The sequence below is a fragment of the Thermobia domestica genome, chromosome 5, assembly GCF_964235325.1.
Source record: "Thermobia domestica chromosome 5, izTheDome1.hap1.1, whole genome shotgun sequence".
NCBI lineage: Eukaryota > Metazoa > Arthropoda > Insecta > Zygentoma > Lepismatidae > Thermobia > Thermobia domestica.
Window position 1 is genome coordinate 170,052,947 of NC_137458.1, and position 24,359 is coordinate 170,077,305.

Sequence of the window (24,359 nt, forward strand, 5' to 3'; positions counted from 1 at the left end):
TACTCTGTTTTCTAAGTTTAACAGCTGTTTCTGGCTTTCTCTTTCGGTGTCGTCCTTTATTTACACTATGCACTATTCGTATTCAGAGCTTGTGCCCCTCTGCAATGTCTTATTCAGATTAAACTTTTCTTTTTGCCCCAAAGTAAATATTTGATTGATTTAATTCTCATACTCTCCACGGATGGACCGCAGGAATGCCAGACTCGAAAAATAGGTGTACATTTACTTTTCTGACAGATAATACAGTCCAGAAAATAAAGATTTATAAGAAAGTGCACAGACAGATTGAACGTAGACACTCACTAAGAGGAAATACGTGAATGATAAAACGTTTGACAGACTAAGTCCAACTAGACACAACCCCAGGTGACAGACCGGACCTCTTCTAATGAAGTGAAATTACGAAGTTGACGAGCCGAGATTCAGGGTGAAGATAAGGGTCACGAAAGTGGTCCCTTCTGGAGGTTTTATACTTTCCCAATTGATTATCATTGACGTAAGCCTCATGTGAGAGTCCAGTGTTCGTACATCACATGATTTTGATACATGTCATTACCATCTTTCTACAATAACTTTAACAGAGAAATTTAAGAACATTGCACCTCTTATATCTGAGTATTCCACAATGTCTTCACATGCATCGGGCAATAATCTTAACCATACATACATCTAGTGTCGTTGCTTCTCCATAATCCGGTTGTTACTCTATGATGCGACATTTCCTTACCATTTAATGAGTTTATTATATTCTCCGATGCCTGTGTCATGAAAGTTATTGATATTAGTGAACTTATTTACATGTAATGTACAGATCACTTATCAGTGGAGGGAGAAAAGAATAAAAGAACAAAATGAAAGAAAAAGATGATACACAGAAAGGTAGGTAAATGTGCCAAGGTACGACACCTCCCCACTTAAGATAACAAAAAAGTGTTAATTTAACGCTTTTTTGATTATATGCTATACGATACATAAACCCTTTTTTGTTACATAATTAGATACATAGATTCTACATCTTTATTTTATACCATAAAAATATTGAGACTATTTAAGGAATGGCTGAGCTGGAAGGGGATCAGCGACTCTTTGTTCTAGGTAGTGCCTTTCTACTAGATAACCTAGACATAGTTCCCGTTGGAGGGCTCGTCTGGGAAACATTGCGTGTTGAGTCCTCAACTTCCCTTAACTCTAACAATTCTGACTCACTTTTACTAAGGTCAGAGAACGCAATAGGGGTTACAGTTGCTTTATGTGGGTCAGTTTGAATTTTATTTATTATGGTTGGCTTGAAACAACACAATGCTCTACAACTATCATCCTTAATCCATCTAGTATATAACTTGTAACTTTTACAATATATACAACAACACAACGTCATAATAATAAGCACTATAATAGACACAATGTAAGCAAAGATTGATACCCTAGACATTTTAGAAGAATACACAAGTTTCCATTCCTGTTTAGTTATAGCCTGCTCAATATCATGAATCTTATGAGAAGCATATCTTAAATCATTAAAATTGTTAATGACATGCTTAATTGGTACATTTAGTTGTATCTCGTCCAAACTTATTGTTTGTCCATGTACGTCACAACAATCATAGGTAAGATTCAATTTTGGTATTAAATCCTTAGATGTAGTATTTGATTCATAAATGCTATGTGCCTGGATCATTATTTATTTTCCATAACCTTTACAATTTGGTTCCAATATTAGCTTACCTAAATTAGTAATAATAAGGTCCTAAGGTTCTTGATTTTGACACAGAATTGTTACTTTCTCTTTATCGGGACTAATAAACAACCATTCGTTTTTGTCTAATTGTGTTCACAATGTTTGTTCGAGGTAAACAATTCTTCGGTTATAATTTTCAGGTAGTTCTTTAGTATATTGTAATAATTTTACCTCACATTCTTCATGTAAATGGGTTGGCATAATTGGGAAACTTTGTTTACATACGTATTGGTTGGTTTGCAACATTTCACATTTAGAGAATTTTACTTCACTTAACTTGGCATAGTATTGCTGGGTGTTATCAAGTAACAGGTATTCTTTAATGTGTTGTACATAAATATATTTATTGGTAGTATTTTGTATTCTAATAGGTAAAGGAATGATTATATATATCGAATTGCAAGTGTTCAGTTAAAGGTACACTAATTACATAACCCAATATATTATCATGAATGAAAACATCTAAAGGTGACCTTAAGGAGTAAGTATCCATATGCCAAATTAGTTGGAAAAGTTAAACTTAGTCCAGTCGGTAAACTAGTGGCACTCGACTTAAATTCGCGGAATATCTCAGCAGGAGTTATTATATGGGATTGGAGAATTACCTTTTGAGCATTTATAATGGCTTGCAATATTAGTTCGAAGTCTTGTCGCAGATCTTTTGAAAGACGGTCAATCTTTTGAATGTGCTCATTTAAGGTAAGGCTCATTTCTAAAGTAATAAAGTTTTGAGAAATTTGTTTGGTTCTTTTATTAATTTCGATAGTTAGTTTATCTAAACTTTCTTCTAAGTTATTTTCATTCTCTTGTATGGTAGAAATTGTTCCATTTAATGTTAATAACGTACTTTTTACAACCACTATTTGTTCTTAACTTAGTTTGAGGAAATCACTTTGTTCTTGCTCTAATTTATTTATTTATTTGTTGAGTATACCATGCCGCATTGCTAGCATCCATTATACCAAATAATGTCTTACTAATTGTACCCCCAAAGTCAAAGAGACCTCGTTTTTCTCTATCTTGGCGGTTTTCAGTTACTTGGTTGATTAATAAACGCGTATCTTGGATGGACTTCATCTTTAAGGTCACGCCATTGTAAAACGTAGTATTACAATTTGTTTTACTTGACTGAATCAGCTTATCATTACAAATATTTCTGGTTGCAAGAACATAACGAGATATAATAGCAAATTTTTCATCTAACCTAGTAAGACTAACATATGTGACGAGCCTCCACTCGGTGTTATATAATTTTGTGTATTCTTTGAATTCATAACCCTGGGGTGTCTTGGAATCTTTCCAATCTAGCCTTATTGTATGATGCACAGACTGTGCTCATTAATAGTGATAACAGAACCAAAGTCAACATATGTGGGAGAACAGAGAGAGAAAAAAGAAACATTGCTGTAAGCTTAGATGCATCTGCAGCTTGGAAGTACATTTCCTTAATAATAATGCTTCAAACGATTTGCATGCACCTTTAATATTTTATTCATTCGAATCTGCAATGTACAGTTGACATCTTCCACTTTGATCAGTTTATATGGTCCCACCCACTGGGCCATTAATTTTTCATCGCCCCCATTTTGATGGTTCCGCCAAACAGTAGCACAAGGTCATTTTCCCTAAATGTCTGAACATTTAAAGATTTATCATATCTTTTATTTTTAAACTTTGACTTTTCAAGGTTTCTTTTGGCTATAGCATATGATGTTTGCAGTTTTTGTTTAAGTTCTTTGACATAATCATATAGAGCATAGTTGACTTCACTAGGAGCTCTTTGTAAGACACCTGGTATATTCGGGGGACGTCCGAAAAGTAATTCAAAACTCATGAAACCTGTGCTCGCGTGTTTTGTTGTCTTTATAGCAAATAGTACAAAAGGAATCCACTCGTCCCAGTCTGTTTGCTGCTCTGAAACGAAATTTCTGAGCATTTGGATCAACTTGGCATGTTGACGTTCAACCGGATTTGCTTCCGGGTGGTAACTAGTGGTATGTAATTTTTCTATCCTTAGTAACCTACATACTGGTCGAAACATTTGGCTAAGGAAATTAGTTCCTTGATCGGTGATTAAAGCTGAAGGACATCCAAATTTTAAAATTGTGTTCCACAAAAGCGCGAGCGATTGTGTCTGCATGTTGTTTTGACAAAGGTATAGCAATTAAGTAATGGGACAATAAATCTAAAAAGGTTAATATAAGCAATTTCCTTGTAAACTGGGGTATAAAGGGCCGACAATGTCCATTGAACATTTGTTAAATACTGGTTCAGAAGTATCAGTAATTACAAGAGGCATTTTTGTTTTTGCGGGGTTTTTGTTTCTTTGACAGCTATCACACCTTTTCACGTAGCTTTTTACCTCTGTCTTTGTTAGGCCACGCATTTAGATCAATATTATTAAGAGTAAGATGTTGTTTTATCTTTTCATATGTTACTTTCAGTCCAAGGTGTCCGGCTATGGAGCTACGCGAAACTCTTTCAGAATCTGGTTTTTCTTTTCTTCCTTTAATATCTCACTAGTTTCTTCTATAACTCGTATTCTATTGAGGGCGTCGGCATTTTGATGGGTTTTTCCTGCTCTGAATTTCACTTCAAAGTCAAATTCGGTTAATTTCAGACGCCAGCGCATCAGACGCGAATTAGGATCTTTTACGCTAAAAACATAACAAAGTGGGCGGTGGTCACTCACAATAGTAAAGCGACGTCCATACAGGTAAGGTCTGAAAGTAATACATCCCCAAACTGTTGCTAACAGTTCCTTCTCAATTGTTTAATAATTTAATTCAGGTTTGGACAATGTGCATGACGCATAGGCTATTGGCCAATCTTGTCCTAATTCTCCTTGTGATAGAATGGCCCCAATGCTGACCTGAGTCGCGTCTGTGCTCAAAATAAAGGGTTTGGAAGTCTGGATAGCGCAGTACAGGATACTCTAAGTTTCCGTTTCAAAGTATCAAAGTCTTGTTGTTCTCTATCTGTCCAATTAAACGGAGTGTTTTTCTTCAAAAGATTATTCAGGTTTGGCAATTTCACTAAGGTGTTCTACAAAGCGTTTATAGTAATTAGCAAGTCCGAGAAAAGTTCGCACGTTTTTGAGTCTATGGTACTGGGTAATGGAGTACTTTTTCAACTAATCGTGGATCTGAGCGTACTCCACTTTCTGAGATAATGTGTCCAAGGTAAATCACTTCTTTTCGTAAAAACTTGCACTTTGCCGGTTGCACTTGGAGGTTATGCTCACGTAATCTTTTCAAAACGTCAATTAATCTCTCGTTATGGGACTTTAGAGTGGGTGCGTAAATAATAACATCATCAACATAAGCTAAGAATTTTATTCCAATTATTCCACTCAAAACTACTTGCATTAATCGAGCAAAGGTTGCAGGAGCCCCCTTTAAACCAAAGGACATACGAATGTATTCCCAATGTTGATTATTTGCCGTGAATGTTGTTTTATAGCGATCCTCCTTACATACTTTTACTGCGTGATATCCCGAATAAAGATCGAGCGTTGTAAAAAATTTGGCTTTTCCTAGTTGATCTAAAATTTCGGAATTATTAGGTAATGGATAAGCATTTCCGACGGTGAGAGTTAACCCTAGAAAGAACCAAACAAATTCGATATTTTAGTTTCCCGGTGCTATCTAACTTTTTCAGCACTACTACGAGGGGAGAATTCAACGGCGATACTGAAGGACTGATTATTTCATCTTTTAGCATTTGATCTACTTGTCTTTTAATTTCGTCCCTATATACTTCAGGTAAGCGATAATTTCGGCGATTTAGTACTGTATGTTCATGTTGGGGGAGTAAAGGAATTTTATGTTCAACCGCTTGAGTGCATTTGATTTTGTCTCGTGGGAGAAAGAAAACATCGGTAAATTCCTCGCAGATTCCTAATACGCAAGATTTTTCGTCTGGGGTTAAGTGTCCTAACCTTAAGTGGTTGGTTAGTTCGTAATTCTATCAAAATTTGCAACAGAATTTATTAAATGATTAGATGCTTGAATTGGCAACACTTTAGTTGTCATCTGAACAAGTAGCGGTTTCAAAGTTACGGGAAAAAACTCTACTGTAACGGGGTATTCAATAGCGTTTAGATTAATGCCAATGCATTTATTGTTTTCTCCTGTAGTTATTGCATCACCTAAAAACATTTTCTTTCAAAATTTTTCGATTTAGAATTCCTATACTTTTTGTTATTGTAGGGACCTCGACTATTTGTTCGCACCTAGCAGGAATTTGTAACAAAGTCACGTTTTGACTAAAATCTAAAATACATTTTTGATTCGTAAAGAAATCTGACACATGATTCCTTGAAAGTCTGAAGTTAAATTTACATTATCTGACACACAGGGAAATTCATGTGTTATCTCTTTCTGGCATAATTCCAAAGTTAAATTAATTCTTCCGCTTGTAAGTAAAGGAGTGGAATCTATTCTTTGTGTTTTTGTAGCAGAATATTTATCAACTAGAGGCTGGAGGTCAGGTGTCAGCTCACTTAATCGAATTAAAGATAATTGAGACCTTGTATCAGCCAAAAGCATTATTTGTCGTCCTAGTTCCTTTATGTATATACTGACCTTGTTGTTAGTTAATATTAACGGGCTATTATTGCAGAGGCCAACAGACAATTCTCTTGCCTCGTCATTTACACGTTTCCCGAATTGCCAACACTTCCACGATATTTTTTCATCGGTGGCGTGTTGCGCGGGACGACTACACAATATCCCGAATTACCGGCACTACCATGATATTTTCTTTCATTAGTGGCGCGCTGCAAGGAACGACTACTCGGGGAGTCTTCCTTAAACCCACTGGATTTATTCTTTTGAATATATTTTACTTGAGGAATTTTTCGATCCCTGTTCTTTTTAAAACAGGGCAAGGCTACGTGACCTTGCTTTTTACAAAAATTGCAAAATACATCATTAGGAGTTGGCCGGCCTCTATCTAATTTCGTTTGCACTTTCTCTCTCTGGAAGAGAATATTACTTTCTTCTTCTAATGCCACTTCTGCTGCTCTTCCTAAATTACTCGGTTCCTTACTCCTGACAATTGTTTGAATTCTTTCGTGCGCTAGTCCTTGAATGAAACTAGCCTTCGAAAGGTGTTCAATCAATGACATGGCGCCGCAAAGTTCCTGATCTGTACAAATGCAACAAGCGGCTTCCTTCAGATCGGACTGAAGGGAGTCGATCCTGGAACCCCAAGAGAGTTTCCCTTGACGGGCATTAAACAGCGCATGCATAATAATCTAAAGTACGTTTCGTGGCATAGTTTTCTTCAAGAATACCTTTTACTTGCTTCCATGTTTCGGTGGAGCTTTGAACAAGCAGCTTTGACTTTGCGTCTGCTGTAATTTTAGCCTTAACAAACTTTAATAATATGTTATGCTGCTGGGGATCAACAACTTGAAAAACGGTGCCAACCCTGACTATAAATTCTCTAAGCTTACGTTTATCTCCCGTAAATGGTCCTGAAATTAATTTTAAACCTTCGCTAATGGAGCAATAAGTCGGAGTAGTTTCAGGTTCACTGTCACTGTCCCTTGCTCCAGCCATTTTTTTGTTGGACTTAGATTAAAATTACGTGGAAACCTCTAAGCAAAATTTACACTTTGATACAATGAAAAATTATAAATTTTGTTAAAGAATGTTAATTTGCACTTGAAAAATAATGAATTGATTGAGAAGCAACAAAAGTTTTACAACTCACAATTATTCTTGATGCGAAGTTTCCTTGGAGATGTGCTGCTGGTTGCCAACTTCACAAGATGATGTCCTCATGGATGGCACTGTGTCCTCTAAGGCGGGAATCCAGATATGTTGCTTCCTCAAGCCAGTTGAATTTTTCCAGTGTGGTTCTGCCAAATGAAAGTAAGTCTTGGTTCGTACTGGAGTGGAACCTCCTCCAAATGTGGAATCACACACAAGTTAGCTTCAGGAAAGTGTTCGTTTATCGATGTATACCAGTCCAGGGAGCTGCCTGCTTCCAACAAAGTAGTGCTTTTTGTTTAGGGGTGGTTATGTCAGATTTACGCGGTCTGCCACTACTGCTTCTTCTTAAACTCTGGAGCACTGGAACTATCGCACTGCTTAACACCAAAAATGCGTTTGCAGTGTAGCGCACCGAGCGGTTTGGGCGGCGTCTCTTCTTCTGGCGTCGGCTGACGATCGCTAGTTCGACTCCCTGATAAAGTACAACGATGTTCCAGAGAAATTAAACGTAGATTTAAACTTGATTGATGACGGTATTTATTGGTTGAAGAGGTTGTACAGTCCAGAAAGTAAAGATTTACAAGTGCTCAGACTGATTGAACGTAGACTCTCACTAAGAGGAAATACGTGAATGATAAAACGTTTGACAGACTAAGTCCAACTAGACACAACCCCAGGTGACAGACTGGACCTCTTCTAATGAAGTGAAATTACGAAGTTGACGAGCCGAGATTCAGGGTGAAGAGAAAGGGTGACGAAAGTGGTCCCTTCTGGAGGTTTTATACTTTCCCAATTGGTTATCATTGACGTAAGCCTCATGTGAGAGTCCAGTATTCGTACATCACATGATTTTGATACATGACATTACCATCTTTCTGCATTAACTTTAACAAAGAAATTTAAGAACATTGCACCTCTTATCTCTGAGTATTCCACAATGTCTTCACATGCATCGGGCAATAATCTTAACCATACATACATCTAGTGCCGTTGCTTCTCCATAATCCGGTTGTTACTCTATGATGCGACATTTCCTTACCATTTAATGAGTTTATTACATTCTCCTATAAACAAACAGCTATGCCATCCTGAAACCTAAATTCATTTATTTAAATACAAACTTGCTTTTTTTTCGCACAGAATGAGTTATTGACATTTTAAAATTATATTTGGTTTCTACAATGAACTTTTGTTTACAAGTCTGGACATGATAATTATAGTGTTGTACGCATCTATAGTCCGCGTCAGCGAACTGGCGTATCACGTCAACCAATGAGTCTGCAGCTCGATGTTGCCAAACTTCGTTACTTTAAATTAATACTGTATTTTTAACGTCCAACGGTTATTCACCCAGACTAAGGGAGACAAAGATGTAATGAAAGGCGGTGGAATGATGAAAGTGAGGGAAACGAGAAAACATCGTGAAAATCTACGCAAACGGTATTTGTCCTCCACGAAACATTTCGAGAGGTAGGATCTAACCAGGGACTCCTTACACCAAAGGTAAGAGCTTAGCCACTGTGCCACAGTTGCTAATATATATATATATATATATATATATATATATATATATATATATATATATATATGAATGGATTCGCACTCTACACAAGCAAACTACAAGTATTAAAGCAAACGCTAATGACACTGCATAGGAGAAAGAGGTTTTATAATGAATGAATATGTTCTATACAATACGGTATGTGTACAAAAAATTTCTTACATTCAGTTCCCAGAAATTCGTCTGTGGAATTGTGGTTTGGAATGTAAATTGCAAACTCTGCCCATGGTTTTGTTCAGGCAGGTACGAAGAACATAAGATCGTAAAGAAAACAAAAGGAGTTTTGACAGATTTACAGTATTTTTGGTCTCTTTACATGGTTGACAGAGTTTTTTCTCCTTTTCTTCTCTAAAATTAAGAACGAAAATCTAAACTCCTGGCACAAGAAGCACGCAGAGGACAAAGACCAAATAGCTGGTTAATAACCAGTGATGATTTCAAATGGAACCCCAGGGAAAAATCCCCCCCCATTTATTTCTCCGATCGTCTTCAATGGGTGGCTTGTCACTATTTTAACAATACTACTTTCACACACACACACACACACACACACACACACACCTCCCGTTAATTTAGTCTCGATGGAAAAGTCTTCTGAAATCATCGAAGTGATCTTGTGCTTTGCATAACGGAAATTTAAAATTATAGAAGATATATAAAATTAATCATTTTAAAGCAAATTCTCATTATTAAAATCAACTGTCTTCATGAAGCAGGAATCACAATAAGAAATCACACGAAAATAGAAACAGCTGTAAAATACGAAAAAATTAAGCTAGAAATTTGGTAGTTTCACCAATATTCTCAGAAAAATATGTTCTACAACTCTGCGTTAATGTTTTAGATTAAATACTTCAAATTTCTGTTTTAGTTCCGACCGAAGCAGTCTCCCACTTTATTGCGCTGGCAACGTCGCTGCAACCGGGTTGGTCGACGTGAGAGCAGCGTTGAAGGTCATACACCAGTTCAAGTGACGCGTACTATAGGGTTGCAGTGTAATTAAAATAATTTGTAAATTAGATGCATAAAGAACCTCTTCTCACCCCATCCTGTGAGCTGCCATGACTGCGATAGATCTGTTGAAAGAGTTGATAGAAAAAGTATTTAATGTCAATTGTTGAGAATGTGAAGCATCAGAATATATACCGGGTGATTCACGAAATCCGTAACAGGCCTTTAGCTCAGCTCCTATTGCACAGAAATCTTTGAAACAACAAAAACAAAAAAATTACCACGTGGTGATGGTCCTGAAACCAGGGGCATCTCAGGAATACTTCTACAAAAAAAACTTCAAAATTTTCAATAAAAACATGAATTTGTTTTACCCTTATTGAAACAATCGCTAAATTTTGAACAACTTTGAGACGAAACCTTACTGTTTAGGAACTACATGAGCTTATTAATACTTCCATGAGAGGATTTCCGCATGCTGCAGCTCAAAAGGAATAGCAAATAATTGTTTGAAACTAAAGGGAAGTACGACAGTGAACATGAGGAAACAAACGGTGGCTTCCAGAAACAGTAGCGCCTCGGGAATACCTCTTGGGGCCCGGACAATTTCAAAATGTCTTTCTGAAATTGCTCTATTGCAAATAACCAGGTTCATGTCCCCATGTTTTGCTCAACAATTCTGAAAGAAAACTTTGTCCGTTGCCATAGAAACCGCCGTTTCCAGGGCAACAGATCTTGTCACGGTTAGTCAATTGTAAGAAAAACGTTAAAAATAAAATAAGTAATAAACGAAGAAGAGCAGTGTAGAGGAGTCGCTAAAATTAATTCTCTTTTAACGAGGGCGATTACTAAACAACACCTACTAATTGAAATCATGATTATTTTCCAATAAAGTAAATTTCAATAAACTTTCTTGTTATTGTTCGTCCCTCAATGCATACTTATCTCATTGTTAATTATCCCATATCGGACTCCCGAAGAAAACTCATCGAAACAACTTATTGACCGCGCCAATAGCGACTACTCTCAGTCATGACTCCGTTTTCTTTCATTCAGAAATAGAAAAGAAAGAGAAGAAAGTAGAAGGGTAAAAGAAGGAGGTAGGAAAAGGGGAGGAAAAGAAAGAAAAAGAAACAAATAGAGTATTTTATTAAGAAACAGATTACTGGATAATTCCGGAAAGATAGTAAGAAGTCGGGAAAGTCGTTGAAAGATGAATCATTCTAAGTGTTATTAACGACTACTCAATTTTGGAATGCTTCCCAATAGACACATGTTCCCTCATACCACCCAGACCTAGCTCCAGGCACTACGTTCGTGGGGTTGCCCAGATCTAGACCAGGAAACGAGAAAATCGAAATCATTTTTTTAAATGTTATTCCAACCGGTAATTGATAACCATTCAGCATCTGAACTCTGTTCTCTAGGATCGACCACACATATGAATTAGCCAAGAAAAAAAAATCAAACTTTCAATATAAATTTATGTATCGTATCAATAAGAGTTTCAACTTCCTGGAAGAAAGATGTCGTATTTAGGCTCGTGCTGCTACTTTCGTTTCACTCCTAGAGCCGATTTAAACCATTAGTAGCGGTCCTTCATGACCTAGGTTATTTACCTCACCACATATATTAAAACATGACACATATATTATAGATGTTAATATAACAAATGATATCACTAAAATTACTTAAATCTATCATGCATTCACACGCTCACTCACTCAGGACAGTGTATATATGTTTAAAGGAAACCAACTAACTACAGGGATACAAATAGTTTATTACATTCATAGTGAAAAAAAGAAATAATTATATAAAGAAATACTAAAAGCACAAGTTCTTGGTTATATATCAATAGAATACATAAGTTATACTTTAGTAAATCTTTATATGTTCAATCATATTGACAAATGGAAAGAAAAAAAAATAAGTACATATATCTTAGGCATGCTAGAGCAAAATTATGATTTGCGACATACCCAAAGGAGACACTTATTTCACTAAAAAAAAATATGGACAAAGAGGAAAGAAAAGAAAAAACTTTTAGGTGTACTAGAACTTATGAGTCTCTACCTCACATTGAGAAATAAAATATTAATAATTCTGAGCGTTCAAATCACAAATCACGCACTACTCGTAGTGTCCAAAAACATTTCGCTCCATTTAACTTAATTTGTGTTTATATATATATATATATATATATATATATATATATATATATATATATATATATATATATATATATATATATATATATGACTATTGGTTTATAAAACCATTCATCAACTATATTTAGTTTGTAACTCTTAGCAGTTTATATCTGCACTCGCACACTGCGACGTTTATACCCATCTAGGGATTTTGAAAAATCACTTTCCGCCAGAGGATGTTTCTCCTCTTAGTCAGTCCATTTCCAAACTTATTAATTGGATAATTTCAAGTTATTTGTTCAACACTGGGACACGTCATGAGACCTTTCCTTTATCCAGGGTCACTTTTGTATATATGTATACATGGTTCGGATTTAAAACGATCTTCCACAGGTGTACGGAGTATGATGGTTTAAATTGAGGATAAAAAAAAACACTGGTCAAGTTACAGGATACATATGCAGGTGAGAAGGATTAAAGGTACACTTTCCACAATGGTTTTAGGTTGGTAGTTCAGGGATAATATTCATTATGATGTGGGTTACGTTTAGACCTGCCGTTACTTCTCAATACATGCCATTAAATAATTACATAGGTTATCATTTACATCTATTCAGAAGAAAAGAAAAATTACTTGAGTGCACGGCGGTATTCTTGACAAAATCTATATTCTTATATTCGTCGGAAAACTTACTGGTAAACTATAGCAACCAATACACGTTTGGGGGGACAGACACGAGCGCTCTTACATATATCCATATAATACATTTAATATCATACTTTTACTTTAAAATCATATTCACATACTAAGTACATGTACATTTCGACGTATTCATTTATCTCTCTCTATATATATTTATATTTAATAATCGCGCACACATTTTAAGTAATAACCCCAACAATAATTTTAGAAAAGGTTGCAAACATTGTACAAGAAAACAAATGACTTCCGACATTACATATAGAAAAGAATTGAATTTTTTATCTGATACCGCGCGTCTATAAATTTTAACTTTCATATATTCAATTAGTGCTTAAATAATTTTAAAAAAAAACTTCTTTGTGAGGCAGGCACGTAACAAAGAACGTTCCTAAAGATATAACTAGATAACCTAAAATACAATTTCTGGGCCCAGGTTAACTACAAGATAAACGAAAACCAAAACAGAAAGGAAAGTGACCAATGGATTAAAAAAAACTTAAAGGGACGACGGTGAAAGAACGTAATTGAAGTGTCGTCAAATATGAAGTCGTTATTCATTTTGGCAATAGGTCAAAATGTGATGGAGGACCCAATCATTATCTACTTTATCCATGAATCGTGTCTTGCAACGTCTCAGCTGGTAATTTCAGATCAGAGTTGTACGTTAAATAAATCGTAAGCGACAAGTTCAAAAATCGGGGGGGGGAAGGTTGAAATTTAAAAAAACTCTAGAGAAGAAGTAGAAGAAGTATAGGTAAAAAGAGAGGAGACAGAACACTACAACTACGAAAGATAAGGGGTCGAATTTACGTATACAACATACTATAACCAAATATTCTCTTTTATGCCAAAAAGGGTTCGGCTTACCAAATAAATAGCCGAAAAAGATGTCTGCGAAGATGAGACAAGTCTGTGTCCCCGATGGGATTTTCGGAAAGACAAAGGCTTTAGGGAAATCCCACCACTCACCGTATCCGGTCAACACCCTTGCAGATCCCGGAATCCTCCGGAAGGTTGGAGTAGAGTCTTAATTTGGAATTTCAGAAAAAAAAATCATCCGACCTCTCCGAAAACTGAGAAAGGATCCAGAGGAAAGTACGAAAATTAGACCGAAGGCAATGAAATAAGAGAGACCCTAATTATGGATTTGCCAAAATAAAAAAAAATTAAATAAACTGGATTTTGGATCGGTGATTTCTATTGCCAAACTTCACCGATAGCTCCCCTTCGCAGAATGCGCTAAATTCTGAGGCATCGATTAATTTCCATCACTATCTAGTTTGAAAACTAAGAAAAGAAAACGAAAATATTCAAGGGGAGAGGGGTCGATGCCCGGGTACGGTATAATAAATTTCAATAACTAATTGTTTTGATTCTGTAACCCTGTCAGAGCTGTCGCCTCCATGAACATTGTAAGCTAGCCCGAGTAGGTAACGTGAAGGAAAAAAAAATCTCACGGAGCAGGATATTCTATTTTAAAACCGACCAGAAAATATAATTCACTACAGCCCCGTTCTACAGCTACTATTGTCTTTTGCGTAATTGATTATTAAATATGTCCAGTCAGCGATTGTACGATGCTACCCATGCTATCAGATGATATTATAGTTGATCATTACTATAACACATTAAACTACAAAGTATTACCATAGTCCGACTATATATCGCCCTCCTGTCCGCGTGATATTCCGATGCAGGGGTCAGAACCTGAGATGTTTGTAGCTATACGTATCTATTCAATATATATATATATATATATCAACACGTGGCGAAGTATTCACTGGGCTACTATATATTTAACTATATGGGTGTCCTATCTTCTATATTCATCTACTACAATATTCATATACTTCATATTCATATTAATATTCATATAATATTCATATCATCATCTTTTTCATTTACTACGACGCTATATTCTACAAACACCCTGTTTCCTCTATCTACGCCCAGCCTATATACACATTTCATCATAATACTTTAAAATCTATAGTCACTACAAACATTTCCCATTCCGATCACTGCACAACCTCACTCGAACTCAAGACTCTTTCACCACACACACAATACTATGTAATACCTGGTAGCTTTATTAAGAACGAAAAAAAATCATACGTATGTTCACTGAAAATAGAATTATCTGCGATAATATTTAATGTTTATGAAATTCTGACAACAATGAAATTATTCTGCAGCCACAAAAAAAGAAATGAACATTTAATATAATTTCAAAGCGAAGAACTAGCATCATATCGCCCGACTTCTGTTAAGAAATTACGTATTGTTTATTTACTTAAATATTTCGATTTCTAGACTAAGCAGAATGTTGTAATTTTCAGAAAATATTAATTTTGGGTCACTTAACCTAACTGTACATCCATATGGGCTGGGAATTATACCTTCTAGGTTTTATTTCGAAAAGAAAGGTCAATTCCATGGAAACTAAATCACTAAGAGCATCGACATAAGAATGACGGTTAGTAATGACTTTTGACACTAGGGGGCTAGCGACGATATGATCAACCCTTGAACCACTGAATGTGACCTTGTACACGGAATTATTGTACTATATTACGTTCACTTTCACTTTTATAAGTTCATTTAATGAAGGAATAATAAAAAAAATTATCGCATAGTAAATACTACACTGTCCATATTTAATTATCTCACACACTCTTTCATTACGTAACTACCATTACTACTGATACTACATTACGAACACATACATGCCACATCCATACTACACACTACATTAATACATGTTATACTAATAAATATACACAGACAACATTCAGATTTTACAATTTTAAATCGGCTCTATCGGTTTACGAAAGGAAAGGGAAAGAAAGGAACAGGACCAATTGGCCCTTGTATTCACTGAATCACATTCTTAACTCAACCTGTTTAATCAATGCCCCCGAGGGGACATATCAAAGTGTTGACTAACAATAGGACCCCTGCCCTGAAGGGGCAGGAACCCGGAACAAACTACATGTTCAACTCATCCCGCTGGAAGCCGTACCCCCAATTTGGGAGTAGACAGGAGCCCTCTTGAAACTTTACACGTGCATTATGATTACTATCCTAACTACAAAGAAATTAAATACCGCCATGTTACTAATAAATAAATACAAAAGAAATCACATCCGCTACATACACGAACACAAACGGCAGTGGGGCAGGCCTTACGTAACTCGAAAAGAAATAGTTTTTAGGATAAGAATATTTTAAGGGAGAAAACACTACTCCTCCGAAACTGTTTGTGGATCCCTAAGAACAACTCGCAAACTGATGCACTTCGCAGAACCTGTCCATCACTAACTATATCTGCACAACATGGCGTCACCGAGTTATGCTTCCTATTTTAGTTCTTCAGTCCGGTTTATTACTATGAGAATCTAGCAAATTATGGCTCCTTAGCTTCCTGGATGGTAGTTATTCAACTGTTATATTAATTTTACCTTTTACTGCAGCTTTTCTAGCTCCTTTTTGTTTTTCTGAGCTGGAAGATCCGAGTCTGGCTGTTGTCAGCAAAATTTTCAGGCATGGAATCGGAATAATCGCGCTCTAATATCATAGCGTGGGTGAATCCTCCAATCAAAACAAAGCATTTTTGGCGGTGGGGCTTTGAAACGAATAAAATTTGGTAAAATCTGGATTAAACTAGATTTCAGAAGGACCTAGGTATCTAAAAGAGAGGTGAAGGGTGGTCCTGAAAATTCTGTCGAATTTTAGATTGGTTATTTGATCTGAAAAGTTCCGTCCAATGGTGGACCTATATTTTCAGATAGCACTGACACCGTAAGAATTGTAATAATCCATTTACATATCCATATACAAGACTTATAACTAATTTAATATATAAATAAAGATATTGATTCCCAAAACTATAATTCCTAATAAATTTTACAGTTTTCCATGTTAATTTGAAATAGAATAACAAACAATATTACGAATTATATGAACAGCCAGAAATTTTTTGTTAAACGTCAAGTACAGTCGGTGCAAAAAATTTCGGGCACCCTCCTATTAAAAACATCATCACATTAGACTGTAATGGCATATTACAATTCAGTAACAGCAGATTCATTACTTTTTTCTTCATTTCGACTTATTGTTTCTATTTTGTTTTGTTCTAGCATCGTAAATAGTATCTCATCATATTCCCCCCGAGAAACTCAGCTTCTATAGCTGCTATACGGTACCAATTGTCATGAACTTAAAACAGCTCTCCCAAGGGCTGTTATAAAGTTTTAAAATTTCCATGTTGCCCACCAACCTACGATTGAGGTGAGAAAGAAGATTGTGTTAAAGTGGCGCTTCTATCAACGCAGGCAATCGACCCCTATTTCTATTTGACATTTTGAAATTATACGCCCCCAATAGAGGCATTCCCGAGACGCCACTATTTTTGAAAATTGCACGTTTGTTTCCTCATGTACCTTTCATACTTCGCTTTAGTTTATTATTTTCTATTCATTTTGAGTTCTAGCATGCAGAAATCTTCACATTGACGTATTAATGAGTTCGTGTAGCTCCCAAACGGCGAGAGATATGGCAAAGTGTTTCCTCTCAAAGTTGTCCAAAATTTAGCGATTGTTTCAATGGGAGAAAAATAAATACACGTTCCATTTAAAATTTTGAAGTATAAAGGTATTCCTGAGACGCCCCTAATTTCAGAAACATCACTACGTGATTTGGCACATCCACTTTGGTAGTAAATATTTTTGTTTCAAAAATTTCTCTGCACTAGGAACTTATTTAATACCCTGTTATAGATTTCGTGAATCACCCGATATATATATATATATATATATATATATATATATATATATATATATATATATATATATATATATATATATATATATATATGTGTGTGTGTGTGTGTGTGTGTGTGTGTGTGTGTGTCAGAGAGAGAGAGAGAGATGTGGCAGGGACGGATCCAGGACGGACTTCTAGGGGGCGATAGGTTGTAATACTGCTACTTAGGTACTTTTAAGAGCTCCAAACATTGGGATGGGTTATATTTATATATATATATATATATATATATATATATATATATATATAAAATAAGAAAGTTTCCTCTTCTGGGGAGGCAATCGCCCCCCCCCTGGATCCGCACTAAGGTGTGGCAATTAAATAACGAGACTGGTCTCATAAATGTGATGTATTGCAAAGAAACTTACAATTGACTGTTCTCATTTCAATATACTCCCCTCCCCTACCTATACACCGTTGCATACGTGCCTTTCATTGTTCAAAGCAATGCTGTAGGTCATCAGATGTCACACCGCTCAACAACTCTGGCGTTTTTCGTTTCACATCTTCCACAGACTGAAAATGTGTTACCTTCAATGCACTTTTCACTTTTGGGAATAGATAAAAGTTACAGGGGGCCAGGTCTGGGGAATATGGAGAATGGTCGAGCACAGGAATGCGCTTGGCTACTAAAACTGCTTCACTAAAAGGGCATTATGGATAGGTTCATTGTCTTGGTGGAGGATCCATGCATCGTTCTTCCACAAATCCGGTATCTTCTTCCTTATTCTTTCCCTTAGCTTGATTAGGACATCTTTGTAGTAGGTCTGATTCACCGTTTGATTCTGAGGCACCCATTTAGTCATGATGATACCCCTGATATCGAATAAAACGATTAGCATTGCCTTCACTTTCGACTTGCTCATTCGTGCTTTTTTTTCATGTTGGCGATGTGGGAGTCTTTCAGTGCATGGATTGACGCGCTCGAAGTCATACTGGAAAATCCATGTTTCATCACATGTGATGACACGTGTTAGCAAGTCTGGGTATGCTTTGAGTCGTTCCATGACGTCGCAGCAAATGGTCTTTCAAATGTCTTTTTGTTCCTGAGAGAGGTTTTTCGGGACAATTTTTGCACAATTTTTTGTCATGTTTAAATTGACATGCAAAATTTGTCTTACTTTCTCTCTGTTAATGTTCGTCATGTCTTCGATCATCGGAATGCTCGGAAGTCTGTCTTTTCATACAAGTTCATTATGTTTTTAAACATTTTCGTCCGTTCTTCAACTCAAAGGGCGGACGGGTCGTTCATCATCTTCAACCTCCACCCTACCTTCTGAAAATCGGTTGTGCTATTCGAAAACTCGCGCACGTGACATAGCATTATCACCATACATTTCTTTTAACATTGCACAACATTCCGTCGGTGTTTTGTTTAATATTTCACCAGAAATTTGATGTTAATGCGCTGCTCAACTTTACTGTTCACCATGATTTCACCACTACTACAGAACACTGTCCTCTTCATGCAAGCCTGCAAAGAAAAGAAAAGCTTTCGGAATCACCAAACAAACAGTGGCGGCTCATGAAGACTCAAGATCAACAACACATCATTAGTTACCTTCCCCCCACGATCCTGCGTGACATGAGGTGGGCAGTCTCGTTATTTAATTGCCATATCTCGTGTATATATATATATATATATATATATATATATATATATATATATATATATATATATATATATATATATATATATGTGTGTGTGTGTGTGTGTGTGATACACATCAATAGACATTTCCTTTCTGACCAAAAGTTGTAATTTAATGATACCATCGTGTAGAACTACTCTTCAATACAATTCATAAAAAAAATTCTCAGCAAAATATTCCTTAATTACGGAAATATAAAGCTTCAAACAATGAAAAAAAACATGTGCTGCTTACCTGACGCAACAGAAATTAAGCTATTTTGGCATGACGTTCTATATCGGGTTCCCTCTCTGAGCCGTATTGAAAGCTTCAAGGAATGCTTTCATAATGCAGTTCCTTAACGTAAACTAGAAATAAATTTAGTGGATTACTGAAACGGAAGTAACAAAATAAAATACTTACTGTATATAAAAATGTGTTAATAAGACGTTTTGTTCTAGTTTAAATAAACTAAAAGTCATTATTATTGTTCTATCATTAAATGTTTTATGTATATATAAGCAGGATAATTTTATTATTATTAGACATAAACACTAGGACCTTATGCAGAGTCGTTCTGACGCGTGATTAGAGCCATACTAAAGATTTCGACTAACATATATTTCCTGCAGTAGTAAGGCCTTTAGTATGACGCTAATCATTCGTCAGAACAATTTTGCATAAGGCCTTAGACGTCTAACTACTACATCAATTCAAATTAAAAATAAGTCACGTACAGATTGAGAACATCCAAGCCACCATATTACAGATGCAAATATAACTTTCTTTACTTTGAAAACTTGGCTTCCAATGTTTTGAAAGTTCATATTCTATTGGCGTCTATATATTTATCCTACTCTTAATTGTACACATTGAAATCTGTCGGCATACATTTAAATGTAGTGAACCTCCATGCTATTATGCTAAGGCTACAAATGTAGCACTTTCTGCACCAAAAAGCTCTTAATGTCTTTGAATAAATTCGTATCCCACTACATCCTTTACATTGTTTCTTCATTTACTGTAGGCCTATATATTAGCAATTTTTCACCGCACATCATTCCTACAAGTAATATCTTATATAGTTTTCCATTTCACATTCCTCTGCGTATATTCCCTCAGAAAGCAACCATATTTTAGAAAAAAAAACAGGTTTGATTTTAACCTTGAAAATCCTTGTCAGAATTTCCAAGAGAGTTTATTCCGAATAATGACTCAAATGACAACATGAGCGCAATTCTAATTTCAAACGACACATGTATTAGTATCAATAAAATGAAATAATAAAACCGAGACGCAACAAGATTCATAAGTTGATTTAGGGAGAAACAAACACGTACAATGAAAATTGAAACCATTGGATGTCTATTACACAGATGTTCAGAAATGAGACAGAAAGAGAGAGAGAGAGAGAGAAAGGCGAAAGAAGAAAAAGAAAAGGGAGAACAGATAAAAATGTGAAATTTTAAACGTAGTAAGAAAAAAACCTAACACTATAAAGTTCCGTTACCAGAAATCCAACAGTAATATAGAAATAATTGATTTTATATTTTTTTTCAGGACTATTCGAATATATAGAAGAAGCTTGAAACATTCATTAAGTCACTTTCAGAAAGGATTGCATACTAAATTTCTAGTAAAACTGTAGAGACACATCTAAGATAAAGGCAAAAGTTTAACAAATGTTTTGTTTCCGCGTGGTTCGGTTGTGAATTCGGTAGCGTTGGTAGCAAACACCTTTATCATGATACAGACGATTTACGAATGTTGTTGGGAAAGGTCAAGGGAGTTACCAGGACATTCGAAACACTTCATTGATTTGCAGTAAACACTTTTCGTGTTATCGCTTTCAGAAAGAAACATTACAGTATTTGTTGAACAAAGTTTGGGTAAACCAATCGGTGGTGTAGTGGTAAAGTGCCAGACCTCCAAGTGGAAAATCTCGGTTCGATTACCGTCAGGCAGTATAACTTTTTCGCATAAAATAATGGTTGCAAAGAGATTCATCTTCTGTTGGAGAACTTACAAAGGTTCACTGGCGAGAATTCGAATAAACATTGTGTGCGTTCTTCTTCATACACTGTAATGATAAGTAAGTTTCATATTTATATTCGTCCCTCTCCGTCTCTCTCTTTCTGTCTTTCTTGACGTTTCCCTTCCTGTCTTTGCACCTGTCACATCTCCCTTCTCTCTCACACGCAAACACGAACTTCATGTGCGTGTGCGTGTTCCAAAGTTAAAACTTGCAAGAGACCGATAGACCTGGTCGTAAAAATGTAATTAACTGGCGACTTCAGCGTCGAGTTTTTCGTGCTCTGGGGGATAACATCTTCCAGTCCTGGTCATCTCTGAAAGAAATACTGTTTAAACGCAAGGGAATAAGCAAGATCTTATCATCATCTGGGTTACCGAGTCTTAGTCAAATTACCGGGTCACTATGGGTTTGAATCCTCGACCCTGTGGTGGCCCATAAGCTAATCAACATCATCCGACTGACACTGTGATCCGTTTGAGCTACGGCGGGTTCATTGTATCTGTGTAAATTACGTTATATCCGCAAGAGATAAAAGTGATGTTGGATGTTCGAAACAGATAAATCTTCGGAAAAGACTAGAAAAGGCAACCTCTTTGGTTATTTGAAAACAAAGTTTTATTTGTACTAGTTCGACACTAATTTGTTTCCATCCTATAATTCAATGTATTTTATTCACGTAGAAATTTGAAAGATGCAAGGTATGCTACATCTATAAGGAACATCCAATTTTCAATTTGAACATTTGTAACTTCATTATGACACGGTTTGGACTTTTAATATATTTCTGATAATAATTTAGCAGTAAAATAGCACTCATTCAACTTTATCTTTCTTTCTTTCTTTTTCTTTTCGTCTCTTTTTTCTTTTTTGTTCACTTTGCATTAGTAGTCTGGAACGGAAGATATGATGTACGCTACCTACTGGGTTTATTAGAATGTATTTTGAATCAGTACGTCCAAGAAACACTACCGAATTCACAACCGAATCACGCGGAAACAATTGCCTTTATCTTAGATGTGTGTCTGAGATCTACAGTTCTACTAGAAATTGAGTATGCTATCCTTTTTGAAAGTGACTTGATGAATGTTTCAAGCATCCTCTATATATTCGCATAGTCCTGAAAAAATATATAAAATCAAACATTTCTATATTACTGTTGGATTTCTGGTAACGGAACTTTATAGTGTTAGGTTCTTTCTTACTACCTTTAAAATTTCACATTTTTAGCTGTTATCCCTTTTCTTTTTCTTCTCTCGCCTTCTCTCTCTCTCCCTGCCTCATTTCTGAACCTCTGTGTATTAGACATCCATTGGTTTCAATTTTTCATTGTATTTATTTAGTTTCTCCCTAAATCAACTTATGAATCTTGTTTCGTCTCGGCTTTGTTATTTCATTTTATCGATACTAATACATGTGTCGTTTGAAATTAGAATTGCGCTCATGTTAGCTAATTTTAGATGGGAGAGAAGAAAGGAGGAGAGAGAGTGTATATTGGGTGGCCTGGCTGCACGGTATTAGCTGTCGCAATTTTTTTTATGCGGAGTGTACATTTAATTTCTTCGTGAATATAATTTTTATCTGTTCCTACATATTTCAAACCACTCACTTTATCAAAGTACGTATTATTGGATATTTTAACGTCTGCATAATTTTCCATGTGTGGTCTTAACCTATAAAGTTTCAGTTGAAAATAAGTTCATAATATTTGCTAAGGAAAATAAGTAAATTACTTTTCGTTACTATCGACACTGTAAGATTAAAACTGAAAACTTTTATTTCCGTATACCAACAACCAAATGTTAAGCTTAAAAGATTTATTTAACTCAACCCTATTAACGTCTTCACACTGCTATTTACAAGTCAAAAGATAAAGGAAGTCACAAGTATTTCGTTATTGCTTATTTTAATGCAATGACGCAGGAAATCAGTGGTGCAGTGCTTACTTTTATTAGCTGATGTCCCTAATTTAATTTCCAACACGATGACTCACTGCTACAGTGCTTACTTGTGGTACTTTAGGTCCCTCATTTAATTTTCACCACATTGACTCTGTGATACAGTCTTCCCTTGTGATCCATCATTCATACCCCGCCCAAGTAAGTTTCCGTTTGTTTTCTTTACGTTCCTCTCAGTTTGCAGTTTTCTTCTTTCCCTTTTCACATAAAGCGAACCATTATTAAAAAAAAGGACAATTCAGCTATACGAAACACTCAATTTTTTTCTTCTTTCAATCTTACAGCAAATAAGTATTAGTACTACTACTACTACTATATGAATCCAACGTAACTTATTCCATGTCTTCACCATTGCTTTCCTTACTACCTCCCTCAAAAGCTAGCCCTCATAAAAGACGCAAGCAAACTGCAGAAGTATTCTCATTTGTTGACAATGTAATTGTGAATACCTTTTAAATTTATTGTAGAATTACATTCCTTCACTATCAAGATATTTCTGAAAAATGACGAATACTGTCAACACAGTATACTGAATTTTGCTGATAAACAGTACAGGAGACCATTTCCCGTGAAAATATTCTGTTACTTATCATCGTACTTGCGTGCTAAGACAGACACATTATCAAAGCACTGTGTTAACCTAGCTTTATGAAATTTAATGACTCCTAAGCTTACTTCACAATTCTAAGATCGAGCTCAAATTAATTTCAACGGTTTTAGTATTCTTAAGGGGGTTATGCATTTTCTTTTAAAAGACATGGATTTCATCAGTACAGTCTGTTATCCATGGATTTCCTCCTTGTAAGTTCAAGCATAGTCTATAACAATGTCTCAACCACAAAATACTTACCTTTATTGTTCGAACACAAAAACTGATATATCAGGAACCAGGATATTTTGACTTAGTTTCTAAAGAAAAGTACAAAAAAGCTTCACATTAAATATTCATGTCCCTGCGTGGCATGCCTCAATTCCAGCTTCCGCTAACCATACTTCCCGTTGAACAAACTCCGTGTATGTGACTATTATTATTATTATTTAGTTAATATGTTTCCTTTAACGAAAAAGAGCTTATTTGTGAAAAC

The 24,359-nt window shown here is 35.7% G+C and overlaps 2 protein-coding genes across 6 annotated transcripts in view; one reads left to right on the forward strand and one right to left on the reverse strand.

Annotated features, from left to right (window-relative positions):
* The window catches only part of LOC145686263 (mannan endo-1,4-beta-mannosidase-like), a 506,707-nt gene that overhangs the window by 347,763 nt on the left and 134,585 nt on the right, over positions 1 to 24,359 (forward strand). The gene's annotated exons all lie outside the window — the stretch shown is intronic.
* The window catches only part of LOC145686267 (uncharacterized), a 223,769-nt gene that overhangs the window by 12,913 nt on the left and 186,497 nt on the right, over positions 1 to 24,359 (reverse strand). For 2 of the 5 annotated variants that reach the window (XR_014131565.1, XR_014131569.1), the window contains one exon: positions 19,540 to 19,652. The gene's annotated coding sequence lies outside the window, so the exon portion shown is untranslated. Of the gene's footprint in view, positions 1 to 9,038; positions 10,099 to 19,538; positions 19,653 to 24,359 lie in introns of those variants that run through there. The other 3 variants (XR_014131564.1, XR_014131561.1, XR_014131559.1) reach the window with 3 other exon arrangements.